The 7,727-nt window shown below is 38.5% G+C and overlaps 1 long non-coding RNA gene across 1 annotated transcript; it reads left to right on the plus strand.

Moving 5' to 3' along the window:
- The first annotated feature begins 11 nt into the window (after positions 1-11).
- On the plus strand, positions 12-2,858 carry LOC114365065 (uncharacterized). Its single transcript, XR_003656905.1, has 3 exons — positions 12-109; positions 1,153-1,280; positions 2,342-2,858. It is a non-coding gene; the product is annotated as an uncharacterized LOC114365065 (long non-coding RNA).
- The last annotated feature ends 4,869 nt before the right edge of the window (positions 2,859-7,727 follow it).

A 7,727-nucleotide genomic window follows, 5' to 3' on the forward strand; every position in this document is an offset into this window, starting at 1 on the left:
AAATATAGGCTAAAAATGGAGTCACAAGAATATATTATTAATCGTGTAATTCAGGTAGCACACTTGGTTTATGATCAATTGATCATTGATGCCCCTTCAACAAATCCAGGTGAGATAAATATTAAATAAATACCCTCTCTTTTTCTGTTAAAAAAAAATCCAGTATGATCCATTACAAGAATGTTCACTCGTTACAAATCACCCTGTGTATTAATAATAATTAAATAAAAAAATAAAAAATTATACCTATAATAAAGTCGTCGGTCCACCTTGTGGGTGGACGTCCCACGGTGCGTTTCCCGGTACGCAGCCTCCACTCCAGAACCTTGCTGCATCAAAGGTAGCCGGTAGTCGCTGGATACAGGCCGCTACCATCTGGGAGATGTGGAAATCATTGGGGGAGATCTATGTTCAACAGTAGACGTCCTGTGGCTGAAATGATGATGATGATAAAGTCATGATAAAAGGGATGTTATGGATATCCGTAACGGTAACCGAAACTTTCCGATATCCGAAATAAAAAAAATATACAAACCGTAACCGATTCAAAACTTTCGGATAGTTTCAGATAGTTTTTTGTATAGCATTATAATAAAAAGGCATAACAGTCCGATTTGACTGACCAGTGTCAAAAATTACATTTACCTAGTTAGCTATAAAATGTATCTTTTTGCGAATTTCGCTATGGGAAGAGCGCTTGCTTATCCTAAAATACAGGGCTCTGCCCTAACTTAGGAAGCAAAGCTCAATGTTTTTAGAATCATAATATTTTGTAAGATACATTAATGTCTGTACTTAAACATTTGTTGCTTGTTTTTATATGCATGTACTTACTTTTGAATAAATAGATTTGTATTTGTATTTGTATTTATTTGTATTTACCTGTATAATGCCATCTAGTATCAATTTTAATTTTTTATTACTTTTTATTCGATGTAAAGTGTACGGCCCGTGTTGGACAAATATTGCAAATTGCATTCTAAAGCACAGATACCCGTAACCGTAACCGAAACTTTCGGATATCCGAAATAAAAAATATAACCGTAACCGAAACCGGTATAATATTATTCCTATATCCGTAACCGTATCTAACTACATAATTATCCATAACATCCCTAATGATGACCTTAACAATTTTTTTTTATTTAACAGTTGACACAACGGTAACAGTAAGCGCCGCAGCCGGTGTTGGCGTAGTATTGTTATTTTCAATAGTTATTTGGATGTATTGCAAGAGATCCAAGCCTCGACAGCCAGCTGCTCACGAGGTTGAGACCTATGTAAGTTAGTTAATTAATAAATTATTTAATGAGGGCTATCGTTTTAGCGCTCACTAGTTAGCGCCACTGTAGAGTAAGGTCCTGTCACTTGCTAGTAGCGAAGACAGTGGCACCAACTGGTGAGCGCGAAAGCGGTAGGAGGACTATCGCATTTGCACTCGTCAAGATGGCGCCACTGTAGAGTAAGGTCCTGTCAATCGCCAGGGGTGCCAACTCTTAAGTATAAAAACGATAGCCCTCATTGATCACCAACAAGGTTACATTGTAGCGTTCACAAGAATAACTTAAAAAAAAAAGGATTTGTAAACGCAGGAAGGTCGGAGAGAGTCTGTCGCATCTGAGCCCCGATTACGGTAATTTTTAACGTCAACAATCCAGACACGCTTCTCGATTCTGCGATACGATTGGTCGTTCAACAGCGCACGTCAGCTGTTTTGACCAATCGTATTGCAGAATCAGAAACGCGTCTGGATTGTAGACGTTAAAAGTTACCGTAATCGGGGCTCTGGTTGGCAGTGTTCACGCGTTTACATTTTTTTTTATAACACTTGACATTGTATAAACTAGTCATGCAACGAATACTACTTTTACGAATATTAAATCTACTATTCGACGAATACGACTACGAATATCTCTACATAGTCATGAAATACTCATAAATTGAATTCTTTTTATTACGGTTAGTGTTTTAGTAATTCAACAAACATTTTTTTCTGTTATTGTTACTTTCACTCACACACTCACTTTACTTTGTAATTAATCACAAAACAAAATAGGTAATACTTACACAATCGCCCTGCTATTGATTGTCAAATTTCGGAATCGGAAGAGAACTTACTTACTTACTAGTACTTTGTTACATACTGACCAGGGTTTTCCCGTCGTGTCGTTGTGGTTATAGTGTTCGGAACTTCGGAGACACGCGTGTGTGACAAAATTTCAAAAAAGTACCTATTCGTATTCGTAATTATTTCACCGAATGCGAATATTCGGTAAATGTCTAAGTACCTCCTATTCGGCGAATACGAATATTATAATAAACATATTCTTTTTTTGTGAAGGCTACCGCCAGAGTACAGTACGTGGAAGTCCAGCCAGTGCAATCGGGAGCAAGATTTTTCAATCGAAACGACACTCCTTACGCGCAGATCGTTGGTGTTTTGGAGCCCGTTTACAGTAGCAGATAAATATTCAGTGGCGGATACCAGCAGGCTGAGTAAGCTGAAGCCAAGGGCGGCAAATTTTAGGGCTATATTTCACCGGGACACCATGGCGGCGCAACCAGTCGCCGGCTACCAACAAAATGTATACAGCTCTCTATAGAGTTACTCACTGTCCGTTTGGTTGCGCAACCAATTTGGCGGCGCAACCAACTCGGACGCGTGCTCAGAATGTTACTGGTTGCGCCGCCACACTGGTCGCGCCACCACTAATTTCTATAGCGCTGTATGGTGTCTCACTCACTCGGCCGCCAGTCCGGCCGCCAGTGACGCCCCCACCTCATTGCATGCAGCACGTATCGCACTGTTATGTTTTATTTTTAACTGCTTATTTTAATATTTTAGTTGTTTGTTAATTGCATACCATGGGTAATTTCGATACAGAAAGGTTTATTATCGAAATTCAAAGTAGACCATCAATTTGGGATAATTCCTCATCAGATTATTCCGACAGAGTTTTAAAAAAGAAATATTGGGAGGAAGTTGTAGATTTGTTTGGAGAACTGTCCTTTTGAAGTTCCATTTTGATACTTCCTCAGTGTCGTGTGGCTCTGGTGCCTGTATGGTGTCTAGTTTGGTAGCTTACGGACACCACGGTGGCGCAACTGGTTGCGCCGCCATGGTGTCCCGGTGAAATATAGCCCTAAGGGGTGGCAGATTTAGTTCATAATTATTTTTTACATACACAAAGTACAAGTACGTACAGTACAGTACAAGTACGTATTTCCAATATTATTATTATCAATGTTCGCCAGGCCAGTCTAATAAGATCAACACCCCCCCCCCCAAGCCTACGGGCGGCAAATCTGTAAATCCGCCACTCTAAATACTTAGGTTAAGTTTTTAACCCTTAATTCGACGACGTGCGATATACTTCCCATTGAACGAAAATAAATCTCCGTAAAAAAATTGACCGTATATCTTGAACTCAATGTGTTNGTTGTTTTAATTTGTTTCACTTGGATATGATTTGTATTAGAAAGTGCTGTGAGTGTGACGCTTGAACGGAAGGAAGTCATCTAACCTAACCAACTGCGTATTTCTATACTGTGTAGCCGCGAGAGCTCTTTGGCGCGCTGTCTTCGGCGAAGTATTGCGCGCGCAGATTTTGACAGCGCGAAATACCTACTTTAGCAGAAATACCAAGCCTTAAGAGAAAAAAAGAGTTTTGTTTTGAATTATTTACATACAAAATATCATCGATATATACGTACTACGCATAACATTTCGTGATTTTGGCATTAAATAACACTCGCTATGTTGAACTTAACCATACTGCATCCGTACACCTTACTTTAGTGCGACTTAGACATTCTTTACAAGCGATCTAACGCTGTTGCAATAGTTTGGTTAGTTGACAGAAATCATTACTTCCAAAATGAAGCAAGAAGTTTTAGTAAATCTATCCTTGCGAAAAATCAATTTTTTGTTGTATTACAATCGATTATTGAAGTTATTGTAGGTAAGCTAAAACTTCTTGCTCCATTTTGGAAATAATTAATTTCGGTCAACTAACTAAACTACTGAAAAAGCGCTTAATCGCTTATAAATAATGTCGAAGTCGTACTAAAGTAAGGTGTACGGATGCAGTATGGTTAAGTTCAACATAGCGAGTGTTATTTAATGCCTAAATCGCGAAATCTTATACGTAGTAGGTATACATAGATGATATTTTGTATGTAAATAATTCAAAACAAAACTCTTTTTTTCTCTTAACTCCAGGGATAGATTTCAGTGCGCTTCGGTTTACAAATTAGTATTGGCCTGAGGAACAAAATGCACTATAGTTTCATTCTGGGCAGCACTTGGTCCAACTTCCATACATGGATTGGCACTGTCCTTTACTGAAAATAATGAAATTGGATGGAATTATATAAAATTGAATGGAATAAAATAAAATTGAATGGTAATTGACTGGAAAGGAATAAAAATTTCGACCGTAAGTTAGGTTTGCCGGTTAAGGTTTCGATAAGTTAGGTTAGGTTTTCGAATTATTCTGAAAATGAAATGGAATGGAATGTAATTGAATAGAATTAGTGGAATTTAATGAAATTGAACAAAATTGTCTGGAATAGAATTGAATGGAATTAACTTAAATCGAATGGATTTGAATAAAAGTGTATGGCATTGACTGGAAAGGAACTAAACTGAAACTGACTACTTTTTCGATGCCATCGTGTACAACAAATTTCGATAGATAGGTTAGGATAGGCTAGCTAAGGTTTTCGAAATTTGAAAATGAAATGCAATGCAATGGAATGGAATGGATGAAATAGAATGTAATTAATGGCATTAATTGGAATTAATGAATTTGAATGGAATTGACTTCAATTAGATGGAACTTAATGGAATTTAAAGAAATTGAATGCGATTGTATGGAATTCCAATTCCATTCAATTCCATATTTTCCAAATTCGAAAACCTAACTGGAAAACCTAACCTAACACAGCTATCGAAAACCTAAGTGGCAAACCATAGGTCGAAACTTTAAAAGAATGGAATTATAATAAAATAAAATGGAATAAATTAAAATTGAGTAGTATTTGACTGGAAAGGAACAAAAATTTCGACAGTAAGTTAGGTTTGCCGGTTAGTGCGATAGCTAGGATAGTTTGGTTTTAAAGTTAGGTTTTCAAATTTTCATCATCTACCAATAAAAATCATGCAATTCCATCCAATTCCATCCAATTCCATCCGACTCCATCCGACTCCATCCAACTCCATCCAACTCCATCCAACTCCATCCAACTCCATCCAACTCCATCCAACTCCATCCAACTCCATCCAACTCCATCCAACTCCATCCAACTCCATCCAACTCCATCCAACTCCATCCAACTCCATCCAACTCCATCCAACTCCATCCAACTCCATCCAACTCCATCCAACTCCATCCAACTCCATCCAACTCCANTAGGGAAGGGTACTCGCTGAAAATCAGCGTCGGGACTTTCACATAAGTCCCGAGTATCGCTGAGCGGGCGCCTTTTTGGCTCGGGATCTTTACTGGTCTTGCTGGATTATTTTACTGTTTTTTATTTATTTTTTTTCTTCTTCTTTATGTACTTTTTTACACTTGTATTTGTCATTTTTTGTCCCGTGCCAAATAAAGATTTTTATTATTATTATTATATAGCCTTATGGATTAGCATGCTGAAGTGGCAATGGGCAGGGCGCACATCACGCAGAACTGATGGCTGATGGCTACAACAAGGTTCTAGTATGGAGGCAACGTGCCGACAACCGCTGCGTAGGAGGTCCACTCACAAGGTGGACAGATGAACCCATAAAGGTAGCAGGAAGGCGCAGGATACAGAGTGACTATCAGATTGGCCGGTTGTTAGCCCACTTGCCAACCTGATAATCATTGGGGGAGGACAATGTTCATTAGTGGANGGATACCTGCAAAGTTACTTACAATGTATTTACTGTCAGAGAGTTTTGTTTTCGTTTTACGACACCCATAACTTGCATGTCCAGTATACTTCCCGTCGTCGAAATACTAGTAAAGTAACTGCTAAATACTATGTCCAGTATTCTTCCCGTTGCCAAATTGTTAGAAAATTAACTTTTGTGGGTTTTGATAATAATATTTTAGGGATCGACACATAAAATATATTCTGCCTCACTATGTACCGTTTTTCAGAGTATCAACTCTAAAAAACAAGCCTTAGTAGCATTGGTGCCGCCTAACACTACTCCTTTTCATATAGATACTGGTTTTTATGAGAAAATTGTTCTTCTCACCCTGCTTTTCCATCAGTTCTTGCATAGAGCACATGAATATAGACAGCTAAATCTTTAACTTTGTCTTACTCGAGGGAATAATGCCAGAGGCATGGACCAGAAGCGTTGTGGTACCTTTATTCAAGAAAGGGGATAACACCTTACTGAAGAATTATAGTCCCATCACGCTTCCGAGCCATATCTACAAGTTTTTATGCGAGGGTTATTACATGCCGGTGTCCGAGAAGTCTTTGTAACCATAAACCACATCCATACACTGCGGCAGGGTTATACAGAAGACCAAAGAGTATTACTTGCCATAACGCTTGGCGTACGTGGACTATGAGGAGGCTTTCGATTTGATTGAAGCTTGAGCAGTGCTGTAGTCTTTCCAGAGAGCTTCCGTATTGACCCTTGGTGCTGAAGTGCTTGCACAAAACGCCACCTTGATGGCGGTCCAAGTGCAGGAGAAGAAATCAGCAACAGGTCCAAGTGTGTTCCCAGTAATCACATAATGGTACCTACTGAAAGGTTACTTCTCACAATAAGCCCTCTCTATATCACAGCATGACATGGAGAGGGCTGTGCTTGGTGTTTCTGTGCGACATCTAATGAGAAGATCCGTAAAAGAACTAAAATCACTGATATAGCCTTATGGATTAGCATGCTGAAGTGGCAATGGGCAGGGCGCACATCACGCAGAACTGATGGCTGATGGCTACAGCAAGGTTCTAGTATGGAGGCAACGTGCCGACAACCGCTGCGTAGGAGGTCCACTCACAAGGTGGACAGATGAACCCATAAAGGTAGCAGGAAGGCGCAGGATACAGAGTGACTATCAGATTGGCCGGTTGTTAGCCCACTTGCCAACCTGATAATCATTGGGGGAGGACAATGTTCATTAGTGGACGTCATAAAGCTGAAATTATGATGATGATAATTAATATTTTATTACGGAACCACTTGTTTCTTTTTTCTGTCTCTTCGACAACGGGAAGTATACTGGACATGGTTGGAGAGCGTCACTTTCTTATGAACTTGGCAACGTCCAGTATACTAGACATAGGTTTTTCAGGAAACTGAAATAGTCAGATTTTTTTGGGTATTTTTTCTGGGGTCCTAGACAGGCTAAGAAACGAAATCAGTAACTGTTTTATAAATTTAACTAAAAAAAAATTCCGTCGAATGAAGGGTTAAGCAATCCAGTCACTTTTTATTGTAATAAAATTATACCTAACTAGTACCTAGGACATTAAAACTAATAAGCAAATATTGTATAAGGGTGCTAGAACGGATATAAGTACATACTGATTATTTATTAATTTTCATATTTTATTATCTTTATTTTACTAAGTATTTTATGTGTGTTAGTGTGCGCTTAACAACATTTTTCAAGACTTATACTTTTAACGAATGCGTTTATTTTCTGAAATTAAGTTATAATTTAAGATTTTATAATGCTTTAATTATCTAGTATCTAACCACACTGTTTACTGTTACC

This window comes from Ostrinia furnacalis, unplaced genomic scaffold, assembly GCF_004193835.3.
Source record: "Ostrinia furnacalis isolate ACB-3 unplaced genomic scaffold, ASM419383v2 OfSCF7552, whole genome shotgun sequence".
In the NCBI taxonomy this organism is placed as follows: domain Eukaryota; kingdom Metazoa; phylum Arthropoda; class Insecta; order Lepidoptera; family Crambidae; genus Ostrinia; species Ostrinia furnacalis.